The sequence below is a fragment of the Scyliorhinus torazame genome, chromosome 16 (assembly GCF_047496885.1).
Source record: "Scyliorhinus torazame isolate Kashiwa2021f chromosome 16, sScyTor2.1, whole genome shotgun sequence".
Lineage (NCBI taxonomy): Eukaryota > Metazoa > Chordata > Chondrichthyes > Carcharhiniformes > Scyliorhinidae > Scyliorhinus > Scyliorhinus torazame.
In genome coordinates, this window is record NC_092722.1 from 185,800,197 (window position 1) to 185,817,421 (window position 17,225).

Here is a 17,225-nt window from a genome sequence, read left to right on the forward strand (position 1 = left end):
AGGCACTGGAATGGGGCACAACTGGGAAAAGAACGTATGACGGCCAAACTAATTGATTTTATGTCGAAGTGTTTGAGGACAGTTCTGAGAAAGTGGATTTGCAACGGGGCAAATGGAAACCTTCCTTCCATGTGACATTTGATGGATTTTTGCAAAAAGCAGCAGGCTTTTGCTTTTTAGTCGTTTTATTTGTGCTTCCCCACTTTGCAAAAGTGAACAGGCTCCACCTTATAAAGGTGAGGGTGACGGCAACACCTAAGCGAGAGTTTGATTTTTCAATTTTAATCCCGTCTAGATCTGTGTCAGACGACTGAAAGATTCTTTATACCCTAGGGTGGGAGACAGAGGCATCTGCACAGCTGTGAATTCTGCAAAGGTGACCTCAGTGCTCACCTTTAATTGAATTGGGTGCCTGACGTAAGGGTCAGTGTTGAGTTTTCAGTGAAGGATTATGCTCTTAATCTTGTTTGAAAAACCCCAGTGCCACTGGACACAATGCACAAAACCTTCAATAACATCATCGCAACTGGAGTGCGCCTGGCGTTTCAAAGCTTCACAGACTAAAACAGCCACAAACTTTGAGGGATGTTCCCCTCCAAGCTTCCAGCTCCAGTCAACACCTTGTCCAATTTTATAAGCCGTTTTGCTGAGTAAGGTGTGTGCAACAGGATGGGACATGTATCGTGCACCCTGCCGCTTTCCATCTTTGCTGTCACTGGGAAGGAGAGGGTTCAGAGCAGAAAATTGCTGATGGCAAGAGGCATTTTATTCGCCTTTCCACGGGTTAATTTTTGGTGTTGTCACGGTGACCAACACTACGGCAACTAGCACGTGTATCATATCTGCGCATCTGCAGAATAGCTCGCAACACTTTATTAGGTAGATTTCTTTCGGAAAATAACTCCTTGGGATTGTAAGTCCATCCTGTGTATTCCCTTATTTATCATTTCTTTTATTTTTGCCATTACATTTTTTGATCCATGGCTGATTAATGGACATGTATCTTTAAGGCAAGCAGCAGAATCCAGAAGTTACAGGAGAGAACACTCTGTTAGTCATTGCTGGTTTGAACATGGGATTTAGACTTGTCGGCACCAGTGAGAGAGATCAGGTGGGACTCAGTTTGATTGGTTGGCTGGTGACCAATGAATTGGCCCAAAACATAGTGCATACAGTGCAGAAGGAGGCCATTCGGCCCATCGAGTCTGCACTGACCCATTTAAGCCCTCACTATCACCCTATCCCCATAACCCAATAACCCCTCCTAACCTTTTTGGACAATAAGGGCAATTTAGCATGGCCAATCCACCTAACCTGCACGTCTTTGGACTGTGGGAGGAAACCGGAGCACCCGGAGGAAACACACGCAGGCACGAGGAGAACATGCAGACTCCGCACAGTGACCCAGCAGGGAATTGAACCTGGGACCCTGGCGCTGTGAAGCCACAGTGCTAGCCATGTGTGCTGCCCACACAAGGCTGTACTCTGCCTGGTATCCCAGTGGAATTCTTTTCAGAGTCCCAAGTAGTTTTAGTTTTGATTTTGGCAGGAAGGAGTCAAGAACGTGCTACCTCTCTCTCCAGAAAAGCCACTGTGAATGCTGTATTTCTGAACTTACAGGAAAACCATTACAGGATGGGCAAACAAAGGCCAAAACTTGCTACCTCTCTCCTGAAAAGCTGGAAGTACTGCATTTGTGAACTACAGAGAACCTGAATGAATGAATCTACAGAGAAGACCAGTCAGTGCAGGCTGCAAACAGAGACTTTAATCTGCAAGCTTGCTGTGACAGAAGGTGTGCGAAAAACCATCATCTGAAACAAAGACTCTCTTTCATTTTGCTTGGGCTTTTACCCCTTTCCACTCCTCTGTGTTTGTCTGTCTTGTATGTCATAGAGTCATAGATGTTTACTGCATAGAAACAGTCCCTTCGGCCCAGCTTGTCTATGCCGCCCAGTGTGTGTGTGAGTATAGAATGTGGGGGAGACAAGTTAAAGTGGGGGACTAGGAATTAGCTGATAGTTAACCAGTTGTATTTATTGCATATTTCTTTATAGTTCTTGTTATAAATAAACACTAATTGTGTTTACATTTACACACCTGGTGACTGTAATTATCGGGGAGTCAAGGACAAAAGACTTTGGGTATTTCTGTAAGAATTATTGGCTAATTGATGAGCGTTGTGACTCCGGGGCACATGGGACTGAAATTGGCCGCGCACTCGCCCAAGGTGCCGTAACAGGATGCAGTATCGGAGTCGTCTGAAACATGACTTGGTGAGTGTAGCGATGCTTTGGAGGAACAGACGACCTACTATTCTCCAAGAACTCCACCACTGGGAATTTTACTTGCCTCAGATGTAGGTCTGTCTAATTGACGGCGATTGATTGCAGGGACTGGTCGGCTTGTGACCACCAGGATGGTAGAAAAATAAAGATTTGCATTCTTTACCGTAAGGAATCTATGAAAGGTAGCAAGATGTTAGAAGTCTTATAACCTTCCCAGTCTCAGCTGCCGCATCTTCCATCCACCAAGCATTCTCTCCCTTCACTATTGATGCACAGTTGCAGCCTTGTGCACCATCTACAAGATGCACTGCAGCAACTCGCCAAGGCTCCTTTAACAACGCATATCAAACCCGTGACCGCTACCACCTCAAACGTCAAGCGCAGCTTCGAACATCCCCACCTGCAAGTTCCCCACTAAGTCACTCACTATCCTGACTTGGAAATATACCACGTCACTGTCATTGGGCAAAAAGCCTGGAACTCTGTCCCTAACAGCACTATGGGTGTACATACACCATATGGACTGCAACGGTTCAGGACGGTGCATCATCATCGCCTTCTCAAGGGAAATTAGAGATGGGCATCAAATGCCAGCATTGCCAGCGATGTCCATATCCCTTAAAAGAATCTACAAAATCTCATTCTTGGTATCATATCCCACCTTGGCCTTGCCCCTCTCTGTCATTCTAACCTTCACCTGTCTGGGATGGGCAACTGGACTGTGTCCAGTTCTGGGTGCCATACTTGAGGAAGGATCTGAAGGCATTGGAGAAAGTACAGATGAGATTCACAAGAACGATTCCAGAGATAAAGAACTGTAGAAAAGAGGATAGATTGGAGAGGTTGGGACTGTTTTTCTTGGAGAAAAAAAGGCTGAGAGGAGACTTGATAGAGGCATTCAAGATCCTGAGAGGTAGGGACAGGGTAAATAGTGAGAATTAGTTGCCTCTCAAAACAGGAGCAAGTACCAAAGGCACAGATTCTGGATAATTGGCAAAAGGAGTAAAGGTCAAGCGAGGAAAAAAAATCACCCAGAGGATAATAATAATAATCACTTATTGTCACAAGTAGGCTTCAATGAAGTTACTGTGAAAAGCCCCTCGTCGCCACATTCCGGCGCCTGTACGGGAGGCTGGTACGGGAAGTTGGTTGGAGTCTGGGGTGAACTTGCTGAGAGGGTGCTGGAGGCAGGTTCGATCGAGGTGTTCAAAAGGGAATTGGATTGCGATCTGAAAAGAATGTGCCAAGGTTGTGGGGATAAGGCAGGGGAGTGGGATTGGGTGGAATGCTCTTTCAGAGAGCCAGTGTGGACTCGATGGGCTGAATGGCCTCCTTCTGCATTGTAACGATTCTGTGGAATGCTGGCTGGCTAGTGACAACCACATCCAGTGAAAGAATAAATTAAAAAGAAATTGCAGATCTTCAGAAAGGTTTGGGTGGTTTGAGGTGCATATTCGGTGAGTTCTGACGATTTGCAGGTCAGAACCATGGCCGGATCTCGGAGAACATTTTTTATGTAGCGAGTGGTTAGGATCTAGGACCCTCTGACTGAGACCGTGGTGGTGGCAGGGTGGCACAGTGGTTAGCACTGCTGCCTCACAGTGCCAGGGACCTGGGTTCAATTCCGGCCTTGGGTCACTGTCTGTGTGAAGTTTGTACATTCTCCCCGTGTCTGCGTGGTTTTCCTCCGGGTGCTCCGGTTTTCGCCCCCAGTCCAAGGATGTGCGTGTTAGGTGGCTTGGCCATGATGAATTGCCTCTTGGTGTCTAGGGATGTGCAGGTTTGGTTAGAAGGTTACGTGGATAGGGGGGAATGGGTAAGGGTCGGTGCTGACTCGATAGAGGCCATTTGGCCTCTTTCTGCAGTGTAGGGATTCTATAAAGGCAGTATTTGTATCTAAAAAGGGAGAACGTGCACGGTTCTGGGTACAAGGTGGGTGAATGGCACAAGGTACATTGTTAACTTGGAGAGCTGTTTGTGACCTGACAAGCCAACTGGCCTCCAGCAGCAACACATTTATGATTCTGGACCTCTTGCTCTGGAAGAAGTGACAGCAGCTGTTTCTCCATTCGTAACTTCCCCAAAACATGAATGCGCCATTAATTTGTCTGTTTTATATCGGTGGAATTTATTGAGGAAGGTTTGTTGGCCAGGGCGCTAAGAAAATTCTCTGTTCAGTATTCGATCTCACACATCCACCTCCACTATCAGATGCTTAAACTTCTCAACTCAAGGGTAGCACTTCCAATACCTCCCTGAGGAGTTGATCTCGGTTATGCTCTCATGTCTCAAAGGACACAAACTTGCACCCTTTTGGCCTCTGGCGAGGATACTGACCGAAAAAGAACTGACAATAGTGAGACATTATGTATTTCTGTGACTGGGCAATCCATCAGCGGAGAAATATTTAAACAAACTCTTCTTCTGTGAGCCAGACAAAAAATATTTCTAAAGTTCCCAGACCAAACATGTGGCAGTTAGAATTACAATCATTGTCCCTATTTTCCTGGTGGAAAAACGGGACAAAGGTGATCAATTTTGCAGGGCTGTGACCCAGGGATACCTGAAAAATATCTGATGCCACGTTGGGCAATGATCAGGAAATTGGGGCAATCGCCTAAAGTAGGTTCCTTGTCAGCTTCCAAGTTCTTATTAACTGCTTTGTTAACCAGTCCTGCGGCCAACAAACATTTGTGCACAAACAGGTCTCTCTGTTTTTCCAGGTAGACAGACAGACATAAATGAAGGTAATCCTTATCCTGGGTTAAGAATGTGAGAGTCAGATAAATTGCAAGTTTGATCTTATGGGTCAATGTCCCGATAAACACAATGAAATTCGCCGTGATTCCTGAAGGTCTCCATTGTTCTCAGATCTTGTGCCTTTACTATCCACCAGATGGCAATGTTGAGAGGATCAGGATTATCTGTCTGGCAATGGGGAACTACATTGTGAAATGTGTGAAGGGAAAAGAAGGAGGAGTATAGCTTCTTCAGCAACTTTTCTGCCAATTGGACTTCCAATGAAGTTTGAGTTAGTTTGGCAATGAGTTGTTCCGATATAAATGCAGCAATGAATGAACGATTTGAATTTATATAGCCCCTCTCACTGTTCCAGGACATCCCAGAGTGCTTCACAGCCAGTGAACTGTAGTGACTGTTAGAATGGAGGAAACAAGGCAACCAATGTGCACAAAGCAAGCTCCCATAAACAGAAATATTGTAACGATCAGAGAGTGTGGTGATTGATGGGCTGACATTAGCAAAACACTTTTCTGGACACTGATGAATGATCAATTACCCACCCTACAAGCCTCGAGTACATCTCTTAGCTCATTTGTGGCAGATTTAAACTACCTTTAGAAAGTTGCCTCAAAATAACCCCAAAGTGACGGCATTCCAGAAGGGAATGGGATTTTTGTTATGCATTGTCTCCAGTGATCCACACCATGTCTGTCCCGTGCTTCTCTGGAAGTGACGCCCAGAATCAGATATGGCTGCAAAACTCACTGCCCATCAGTTCTACCAACCCCCACCCCTCACAACCGCTGGTCCTCCTCTCCCTTTGGTCAAACACTCTTCCCTGAATTCCTCGTCCAAACTCACACATGATGAATAGCTATGTGACTGAGGCACAGTAGTATTGCTGGGGCCTGTGTTTTACCCCTGCCTGAGTCACTGTCTGCAGCAGAGGACCAGAGAAAATTGCAACAAACAAAATTGAACTGCCATTGTTGCAGGGGAGTCGACCTTGAAGAATATTTTAATCTGGACGCAATCATTCAGAAGCAAAAAGAATGTACGTGATACTCACAGACATTGTAAATAGACTGACTACAGTTACCATGAAATCATAGAATTTACAGTGCAGAAGGAGGCCATTTGGCCCATCGAGTCTGCACCGGCCCGTCCAAAGAGGACCCTACTGAAGCCCACGTATCTACCCTATCCCTGTAACCCAGTAACCCCCACTTAACATTTTTTGGACACTACGGGCAATTTAGCATGGGCAATTTATCGTGGCCAATCCACCTAACCCGCACATCTTTGGACTGTAGGAGGAAACTGGAGCACCCGGAGTAAACCCACGCAGACACGGGGAGAACGTGCAGACTCCGCACAGACAGTGACCCAGCCGGGAATCGAACCTGGGACCCTGGAGCGGTGAAGCAACTGTGCTAACCACTATGCTACCATGCTGCCCGGTACCGTCTGTACAAATAGTAATTCTTTATCAATCCTACTAGCCTTTACTTTGTAGATTTTCTTAAAATATGAAATAGACAATGATTAAAAGACAAAGATGTCGAGGAGAATACTGAGATTCAGGCTACTAGACTAGAAGGGCTTGACGTTCATAAGGAGGAGGTGTTAGCAATTCTGGAGAGTGTCAAAATAGAAAAGTCCCCTGGGCCAGATGGGATTTATCCTAGGATTCTCTGGGAAGCTAGGGAGGAAATTGCTGAGCCTTTGGCTTTGATCTTTAAGTCATCTTTGTCTACAGGAATAGTGCCAGAAGACTGGAGGATAGCAAATGTTGTCCCCTTGTTCAAGAAGGGGAGTAGAGACAACCCCGGTAACTATAGACCAGTGAGCCTTACTTCTGTTGTGGGCAAAATCTTGGAAAGGTTTAGAAGAGATAGGATGTACAATCATCTGCAAAGGAATAATTTGATTAGAGATAGTCAACACGGTTTTGTGAAGGGTAGGTCGTGCCTCACAAACCTTATTGAGTTCTTTGAGAAGGTGACCAAACAGGTGGATTAGGGTAAAGCAGTTGATGTGGTGTATCTGGATTTCAGTAACGCGGTTGATAAGGTTCCCCATGGTAGGCTACTGCAGAAATTACAGAGGCATGGGATTCAGGGTCATTTAGCAGTTTGGATCAGAAATTGGCTAGCTGGAAGAAGACAAAGGGTGGTGGCTGATGGGAAATGTTCAGACTGGAGTCCAGTTACTAGTGGTGTACCACAAGGATCTGTTTTGGGGCCGCTGCTGTTTGTCATTTTTATAAATGACCTGGAGGAGGGCCTAGAAGGATGGGTGAGTACATTTGCAGATGACACTAAAGTCGGTGAAGTTGTGGACAGTGCAGAAGGATGTTACAAGTTACAGAGGGACATAGATAAGCTGCAGAGCTGGGCTGAGAGGTGGCAAATGGAGTTTAATGCAGAAAAGTGTGAGGTGATTCATTTTGGAAGGAACAACAGGAAGACAGAGTACTGGGCTAATGGTAAGATTCTTGGCAGTGTGGATGAGCAGAGAGATCTCGGTGTCCATGTACATAGATCCCTGAAAGTTGCCACTCAGGTTGAGAGGGTTGTTAAGAAAGCATACTGTGTGTTAGCTTTTATTGGTAGAGGGATTGAGTTTCGGAGCCATGAGGTCATGTTGCAGCTGTACAAAACTCTGGTGCGGCCGCATTTGGAGTATTGCGTGCAATTCTGGTCGCCGCATTATAGGAAGGATGTGGAAGCATTGGAAAGGGTGCAGAGGAGATTTACCAGAATGTTGCCTGGTATGGAGGGAAGATCTTATGAGGAAAGGCTGAAGGACTTGAGGCTGTTTTCGTTAAAGAGAAGAAGGTTAAGAGGTGACTTAATTGAGGCATACAAGATGATCAGAGGATTGGTTAGGGTGGTCAGTGAGTGCCTTTTTCCTCAGATGGTGATGTCTAGCATGAGGGGACATAGCTTTAAATTGAGGGTAGATAGATATAAGACAGATGTCAGAGGTAGGTTCTTTACTCAGAGAGTAGTAAGGGCGTGGAATGCCCTGCCTGCAACAGTAGTGGACTTGCCAACACTAAGGGCATTCAAATGGTCATTGGGTAGACATATGGATGATAAGGGAATAGTGTAGATGGGCTTTAGAGTGGTTTCACAGGTCGGTGCAACATCGAGGGCCGAAGGGCCTGTACTGCGCTGTAAGTTTCTATGTTCTAAATGACAGAACTGAAACAGTTCAGTGGCCCTGGGTTTTCAGGCATATCTGACCATTTTTTTGATATTAAAAAGCAATTGATGTCACAAATTAGTCTTATTGGCCAAGTTTATCCTGTTGCTTGGATACCGGAGAGCTTCCTGGTCCCATTCTCAGAGGGATCCATTTTCAAAATTGGCAATGGTTGGATTCTCATACGTCTTGTGACGTAGTGGCACTCCTGCCTCTGGATCAGAGAGTTGTGAGTTCAAATCCCATCCTGGTGACCTGAGTGTATAGTCAAAGCTGACACTCGCTACTGTAGCAGAGGGGGTGCTGCACTGGAGGAGGTGTACTCTTCCACGTGCACTATTAAAGATCCTGTCCACTTTCGGGTGGGCTTAAAAGATACAGTAATGGTACAGATACAGTAATGCCCCAGTAATGGGACAGCACGGTAGCAACATGGTTAGCCCTGTTCCAGGGTCCCAGGTTCGATTCCCGGCTTGGGTCACGGTCTGTGCGGAGTCTGCACGTTCTCCTCGTGTCTGCGTGGGTTTCCTCCGGGTGCTCCGGTTTCCTCCCACAGTCCAAAGATGTGCGGGTTAGGTGGATTGGCCATGCTAAGTTGCCCATTAGGGTCCAAAACGGTTAGGTGGGGTGACTGGGCTACGGGGATAGGGTGGAGGAGTGGGCTTATGTAGGATGCTCTTTCCAAGGGATGGTGCAGACTCGATGGGACGAATGACCTTCTTCTGCACTGTAAATTCTATGATTCTATTCTGAGGAAATGCAGATTATTTGGTCATTGTTACATTGCTGTTTCTGAGAGGTGCAAATTGCTGCCATGTTTCTTAAATGGAATGCTGACTACACTTCAAAAGTCTTTAATTGACTGTAACGTGCTTTGGAATGTCCTGGGGTTGTGAACGGTGCCGTATAAATGCAAACCTTTCCTTCTTTACCCCTTTGCCTCCACGGTCACCTCATTCATTTTTCAGCACACATCTGTACCAGAAAACGAATACAAGCTGATTCTACATCATCCTGTTTTATTTGTTGCATTTTGTATCTAAAATGGAAATCATCCGATGACATCTGTTTTTGCTTAAATAAAATTCAAGATATTTTTGATTACATTCTGAGCTATTTGGACCTATTGTCCTTCTGTCATGGTAACAGCCTTGTCCTCGGTGACAGTGTGAACAAGGGCCTAGCACAGTTGCTGTGGGACAGACTTGCTGTGGTTACTAGGCTGGGAGTAGGGTAGGGGAGGGGAGTTACTGCAATTCTGACTTCCGTCCATTCACAAAGCTTTTCACACACTTCTCCAGGAAGTGTCACGTCCACTGTTATCATGTGTGAATCTAGAAACTGGACATGCTACTCCAGCACACTGACCCCTTGTGTCCTTAGGAAGTCCTTCACACAGCATCAACATGTCCTTTTGGGTCATTTATCAAACTGAGATTGTGCACGACATCCTCAGCAACAGGACTGCAAGGTGGATGCTTCTTGTTTTTATTTTCTTCACCTGCTGGAGGTACTGCATCAGGCCGGGAGCCAGTTCCGCAGGCTACACACCTCTGAGATGGACAGAGATTTGGTGCGATAATCAATAAAAGGACAGATAGAGAAAACTGAGCGAATGAACTGTGATGATATATTCCTGTTCTGTACATTCCTATGAATGGCTCTGATCATACACGCACTAGAGAAATGCAGGGTGCTGTTAGGTTTATCCAGTCACAATGCTCCTCCAGTTGATGGATCTCCATGTATCTTCTTGTGGTTCCGAGTACTGATGTGTGGTTTCCTGCAAAGACACTTTTGCTGCAAGCCCCTGTGGCACTGTCGAGACATTGGCGCCTGCGGTTCCTATGCAATTATAATATTTTGTTAATTGCCAGCTTCCCCCTCTCCTCCAGTAATATGGCTTTGTGGACGCTGGGCCATCAGGACCTTACTCAAGTGACCATTATTCATGAGTGAAGTGTAAATCTGGCTGAAGAAGCATTGTCACAGCCATTTCCACCTTGTCCTCGCCTGACATGCACACACAATCATGCACATGCTCATCATAAGATCTTAAGAAATAGGAACAGGAGCAGGCTGTTCGGCCCCTCAAGCCTGTTCTGTCATTCAATAGGATCATGGCTGGTCTGACATTCCTCATGTCTACTTTCCTGCCCATTCCCCATTATCCTTGTTTCCCTTACTAATCTAGAATCTATCTAGCGCTGGATGGTGGGATTCCCTGTTCCCAACGTTCTCAATGGGATTTCCCATTGAAGTCATCCCACACTGCTGGGAAACCCTCGGGCGGGGTGCAGAAGAAGGGAAGAGAATCCCAGTGGCCGGAGAATTCTGACCAAGGACTCTGCCCCCACAGCTCTCTGTGGCAAGGTGTTCCAAAGACTCACAACCCTCTGGGAGAAGAAATTCCTCCTCAACTCAGTCTTAAATTGGCTCCCCTTTATTCTGAGACTATTCCCTCTGGTCTTAGACTCTGCAATGAAGGGAAACATCCCCTCAGCATTTACCCTGTCAAGCCCTTAAGAATCCAATATGTTTCAATGAGATCATCTCTCATTCTTCTAAATTCCAATGAGTAGAGTCCTAACCTGTTCAACCTTTGTTCATAAGACAATCCCTCCATATTGGGGATCACCCTCTTTCCTTAATTAAGGGGACCAAAACTGCTCACGGTGCTCCAGATGTGGTCTCACCAGAACCTTGTTCAGTTGCAGAAAGACTTCCCGACTCGAAGGGCCAACATTCCATTAGCCTTCCTGATTACGTGTGCGCCAGCTTTCTGTGTTTTGTGCACAAGTACCCCCAAGTCCCTTTGTTTTGCAGCTTTCTGCAATTTTTCTCCATTTAAATAATGCTCTGTTCTTTTGACCTCCCTTCCAAAATGAACAACTTCATATTTTCCACATTATACTCCATTTGCCAATTTTTTGCCCACTTACTTAATCCGTCAATATCTCTTTGTATCCTCTCACAACTTGCCTTTTCACCTTGCATTGGTTTTCTCACTGACCAGCAGTCAGGGACCCTGGCTGAATGTTCCCCTCCCTTGAGATGGGGATGGCATCAATGACACTACTGGTAAGGTAGTAGGTTGTGGGTTCAAATCCCACGCAGGAGACATCAGTACAAATTAGTTCGTAAGCATAATGGATGTGCTGTCTTACAGATAAAACGTTAACCAGAAGCCCCACGAATAGAAGAGCATCTGTGACACCATTTTGAAGTACAGGGGAGTATTCCCCAGTGTTCTTGTCAACGTTTATTCCATAACCTAATCACTAAAATGAATCATCTGGTCATTAAGTCCTTGCAGTTTTTGTGGGAGCTTGTTGTCTGCCAACTGACAGCTGTATTCCGCACATTACAACATTGCCTACAATCCAAAAAAAAACATAATTGGGTATTTGAGTCACCCTGAAGCTGAGAAAGGTGCCACAGAAATGCAAACTTTGTTCACCAACAATTTGAAAATGAAAGTTTAGGGAGGGTTTACCAGTGCATTATGCTCATTTCACATTAACATTACAGAAGAAAGCATGTCAACTCATTCTGGACCGTTTTAGAGAGATGCAGTTAAATGAATTGAGAAGAAATGCAGTGTTTAGCAAATATCACTGCAGACAGACTTGCCTCCTGGAAAAAGGATGCGGGCAATGTTTAAACTTTCCTGTTTCGCGTGACAGTACGATACCTTCCCACTCTCACGCGAATAAACAATACAAATGGACTTGGGGGAGATACCTTGACCTGCAGATCTGCATGCAGCGTCCTCCAAATATGATCTATATCCCTCGCCTTGCATGCCTGGGCTTCGTTAGTTCCCGGAAACAGGTTCTTCCTTTTCATAAACAACACAGGCGGTCAATGACCAGCAGGGTCTGCAGTATATGGCCAGTTTCTCATCTATTCATCAATCCTGACACTTTATCCTGCCTGCCCCACATTCTGCACAGCCTAGCCTTGGCTTAGACGTCAAGCCCAAAACAAATAGCCCAGGACCTGCCTGTTTATTTCTGACTTGAGTTCCCGAATGCCAGTGACAAAAAAAAACCCTCGGCTGATTTATCGAACAATAAGAAAACTGCACACAACTGGACGAATGTTCTCCCAACCCCCCCCCCCCCCCCCCCCAGTTCACACACGGGTAGTTTGTTAAAATGGGGATTCTTGGAGGGAGAGTGGAAATAAAGTCCCTCTATCCCGTTTTCGACCAACTCTCTCGATCAACTTCGCCTGGGATAAAATGGCTCTTGTCCATTTAAAACAAAGTTTACTTTTAAAAAACACACAGCTGTTTTTTTTTTACATTTGCCTTTCCCCCAAGAATACTCAAGATGCGCCCTTAAATGCTAGGATTTGATTTTTTGCTTCTTGCACTGGAGCCTTGGAGGTGGGGGGGTTGAGAGAGGGGAAAGGGACAAATTAAACCTACAGCTTCACTTTTCAGTGCCAAATGTGACCAAAGTGTGTCTCGACCCTTTAATAATCAGCGCACTCTGACGCTGAGTGTAGGTTTCCTAAGGTTTGAAATGTTACATTTCTGTACGGATTGACCTCCCATCATGGGGCAGAATATAAGTGTCTGTACTCGGCATCCGTAAGTGTGGATTGTTGCACCATCACTTGGCAGCTCTGGAACACAAGTGAGAAAACAGGGGTTCATTGTTTATGGAGCAGGATGGGTCAGTTCCTCCAAGGGTGCACCATTTGAGAACAGTTCTCAGAGAGTTAATTCATTTCTCGAAAGTGGTTTCCTGGGTTTCTGGAAACCATCATTCCTGGGTCTGGTTTGTTTTTGCACAAGCGGCGGTGGCTGCATAATCTGGCGTCCCATCCAAACCACCCGGGCCTATTTAACTGTTTCAAGGTCTTTCTTTTTAAATAACATTTTGATCTTTCAAAGGATCTCAGCGTTGCTGGTCAGGCCAGTAATTATTGCCCATTCTTATGGTCAGTCAGGGATCCTTTGCCAGGGTCCTAGTATATTCCTGACAGAGGAATTGAATAATAAGGTTCTATCGGAACAGGAGGAGGCCATTCAGCCCCTCAAGCCTGTCCCACCATTCAATGAGATCCAGGCTGATCTGTGACCTAACTCCATGCTCATGGGGCAGCAAGGTGGTGCAGTGGTTAGCACAGCTGCCTCACAGTGCCGAGGTCCCAGGTTCAATCCCGGCCCTGGGTCACTGTTCGTGTGGAGTTGGCACATTCTCCCCGTGTTTGGGTGGGTTTTGCCCCCGCAACCCAAAGATGTGCAGGGTAGGTGGATTGGCCACTCTAAATTGCCCCTTAATTGAAAAAAAAAGATTAAGAAAGAACATTTTTCCTCCCCTTCCCTATTCATCTGCCCCTCCCTGCTGTGTGTATCTCACCTCCTGACTCCCCAATGCTTGTGCGCTATCGACAAGGCATATGTCAGGTGTGTGATGGAATATTCTTCCCTTGCCTGGACGAGTGCAGCTCTGACAAAGCCCATGAAGCTCGACACCATCCAGGACAAAGCAGCCCCGCTTGATCGACACCCCATCCTCAAACATTCACTCCTTCCACCACCGACGCACATCAGCAGCAGTGTGTACCATCCAGAAGATGCACTGCAGAAATTTACCACGAGTCCGTCGACAGCACCTTCCAAACACACAACCTCTACCACCTTGAATTACAGGGACAGCATACACATGGCAACTCCACCACCTCCAGCTCCCCTCCCAAGTCGCAGATCATCCTGACTTGGAACTATTTTGTTCATTCCTTCCCTGTTGCTCGATCAAATTCCTGGAACTCCCTTCCTAATAGCACTGTGGGAGTACCTCCACCAGATGGACTGCAGCAATCCAGGAAGGTGACCCATCACCACCTTCTCAATGGCAATTAGGGGTCAGCATTAAATTCTGACTTTGCAGTTCCATCCACGTCCCATGAATGAATAAAATATGATATATCACTCGGGTGGGGTGAGTGAGCAAGCGATTGTCCCAAGAAACAGGGAGGAGGCAATGAGTAAGTCTCCCGATATTTTCCAATGATAGATCAGACATACATCAATCATTAGGAATGGTAATAGAATCATAGAATTTACAGTGCAGAAGGTGGCCATTCAGCCCATCAAGTCTGGATCGGCCCTTGGAAAGAGCACTCCACTTAAGCCAACACCTCCACCCTATCCCCGGAACCCAATAATCCCACGTAATCTTTTTGGACACTAAGGGCAATTTAGCATAGCCAACCTACCTAACCTGCACATCTCTGGACTTTGGAAGGAAACCGGAGCACCCGGAGGACTCCACACAGACTGTGGCCCAAGACGGGAATCGAACCTGGGACCCTGAAGCTATGGAACAACTGTGCTACCGTGCCGCCCATCTAATCTGCACATCTTTGGACTGTGGGAGGAAACTGGAGCACCCGGAGGAAACCCATGCAGACACAGGGAGAACGTGCTGATTCCCACAGACAGTGACCCAAGAGGGGAATCGAACCGGGGACCCTGGAGCTGCTAACCACTGTGCCACCGTGTCGCCCATTTTCTTTTTAAAGAATGGCATTTTATTTGTTTCAAAATAAATGATTAAATTTTGTTTGTCTTTGAGAAGCCTTTTTTTTCCAATCAGCAAGCTTTCTTCCGCTATTTGCTTGGCCCTTTATATTTAATGTCAGTTAACTTCAGGAAATGCCTGATTTCTGTCGGGGTAAAATCAATTGTCCAATGGATGTGCAGCGAGGCTTTGTCTACATCAAAAAAAGACAGGTCAATGCCTCAGGTGGGGGCACTCATTAGAACTGGTATAGAGATAAGAAAGACAGTTTATTGGACTGGTGGACAAATGGGAAAGAATTCCACACAGAAATCCAGGTTCCAAGAGTCAGATATACAAATTGGGTTCCCAACTATGATTGCTGGAGGTTTCATCACATGACCTTCCCCCATGCTTCAGCCATTAGTTGGCCAACACAACCATCCTTGTGATGCACTGACCTCCCTACACCACTTGGAAAGCAAAATGACTCATTCCCCAATTCGATGATGCTTGACTGTCAGTCAAGCAGCCGTACTTTTCCCCATTTTCAATGGCTTTACATCTTTTATGCAATCTCTCCAGTGAGGAGGAGGCCATTCAGCCCATCAAGTCTACACCGACCGTTCGAATGAGCGCTCTATCCAAGCCCACCCCCCCCCCCCCCCCCCTATTCTCATAACCCCATAACCTAAACGATTTTCAGTGTCCCAACAATTTTTCTTTGGCAGTGCCCTGGAGATTGATCTTCAATTCCTGGAGACTCTAGGCTAATCCGGGAGGGTTCACAACCAAATAAGGACACTGGACCTGTATTGTCAAGAGGTATGAAGAATGAGAGGTGATCTTATTGAATTTTCCAACAATGTTACAGTGCATGACAGGGTGAATTGGGTTGGATATTTCCTCTGGCTAGTGAGTCTAGGACCAGGGAATATGATCCAAAATAAGGGGCAGGCCATTTAAGACTGAAATAAGGAGGAATTTATTCACTTAGAGGATGGTGAATCTTTGGAATTTTCTACTCCAGAGGGCCGTGGAAGCTCAATTAATGAGCATGTTCAGGACAAACATTATAGATTTCTGGAGACTAATGAAATCAAGGGATATGGAGATAGCGTGGAAATGTGGCACTGAGACAGATAATCAGCCATGATCTAACTGAATGGTGGAGCAGGCTCAATGGGCTGATGTGCCTTTTCCTGCTCCTATGTTCCTAATCCAAACCACCATTAGATACAGCTCATGGGGCTAAAGGAATTAAAGAATATGGAGGGAGGCGGGATCAAGGTATTGAACATGATGATCAGCCATGATCATAACGAAGGATGGAGCAGGCTCGAAGGGCCGAATGGCCTCCTCCTGCTTCTATTTTCTATGTCTGTTTCTGTGTATTACAGGCAAACAGATAATAATTTTTAAAATGTATTTTATTACAAACATGTATCAAAACAGGTGACAGCAAATTCGGGAAAATACTTCCCAGCAATCAACTATACAGCCTGTACAAATGTTCCCTCCTTTTCCACCCTCCCTCCCCCTGCTCCACCCCACCCCCCGCCCTGTGATGAACAGCTCCTCAAACACGGTCACAAACATCCCCCACCTTTTCTCTGCAGAGCCCCTTAACTTGTACTTTATCTTCTCCAACCGCAGAAAGTCGTACACGTCACCCAACCAAGCCGCAACCCCCGGTGGCGATGCCGACCGCCACTCCAGTAAAATTCGCCGCCGTGCAATCAGAGAGGCGAAGGCCATGACATCGGCCTTCCTCCTCTCCATGAGCTCCGGCTTCTCTGAAACCCCAAATAACGTCACCAAAGTGTCCGGGTCCACCTCCTCCTCCACTATCCTGGCTAAGACCACGAACACCCCCGCCCAGAATCCTCCCAATTTTTCGCAACCCCAAAACATGTGCGTGTGATTCGCTGGCCCCCGCCCACACCTCTCACACTCATCTGCTACCCCCTGAAAGAACCCACTCATTCTCGCCTGAGTCATACACACCCTGTGCATCACCTTAAACTGTATCAGGCTCATCCTTGCATAGGGGGAGGTCCTGTTTACCCTTCGCAGTGCCTCACTCCAATTGATCTCCCTTCAGAACTCCCCTTCCCATTTTTCCTTGATCTTCACCATCCGCTCGCCTCCCTGCTTCCCCAGCCGGTTGTACATAAACAGATAATACATTTAATGACTTGTGACAAGACTGTTAAAGAAGTTGAAAAGCCAGGACCAATTTCACAATCCCTCATCCTGAGTAGCTGCCCAATATTGAAGCAAATGGACAGAAAGTGACAATTTGTGAGTGCTCCACAACATCTTCTTTGGTGGAAGCACAAGTTTGCACAACCATCCCTGTGAAACACACGCCCCACCCATCTCTTCCTTAGCCTCGCCTGATCACGAATCCTCACATGATTATATCCGCCCTCAAACTCTTCAAATGGGCAAACACCCGGGACCT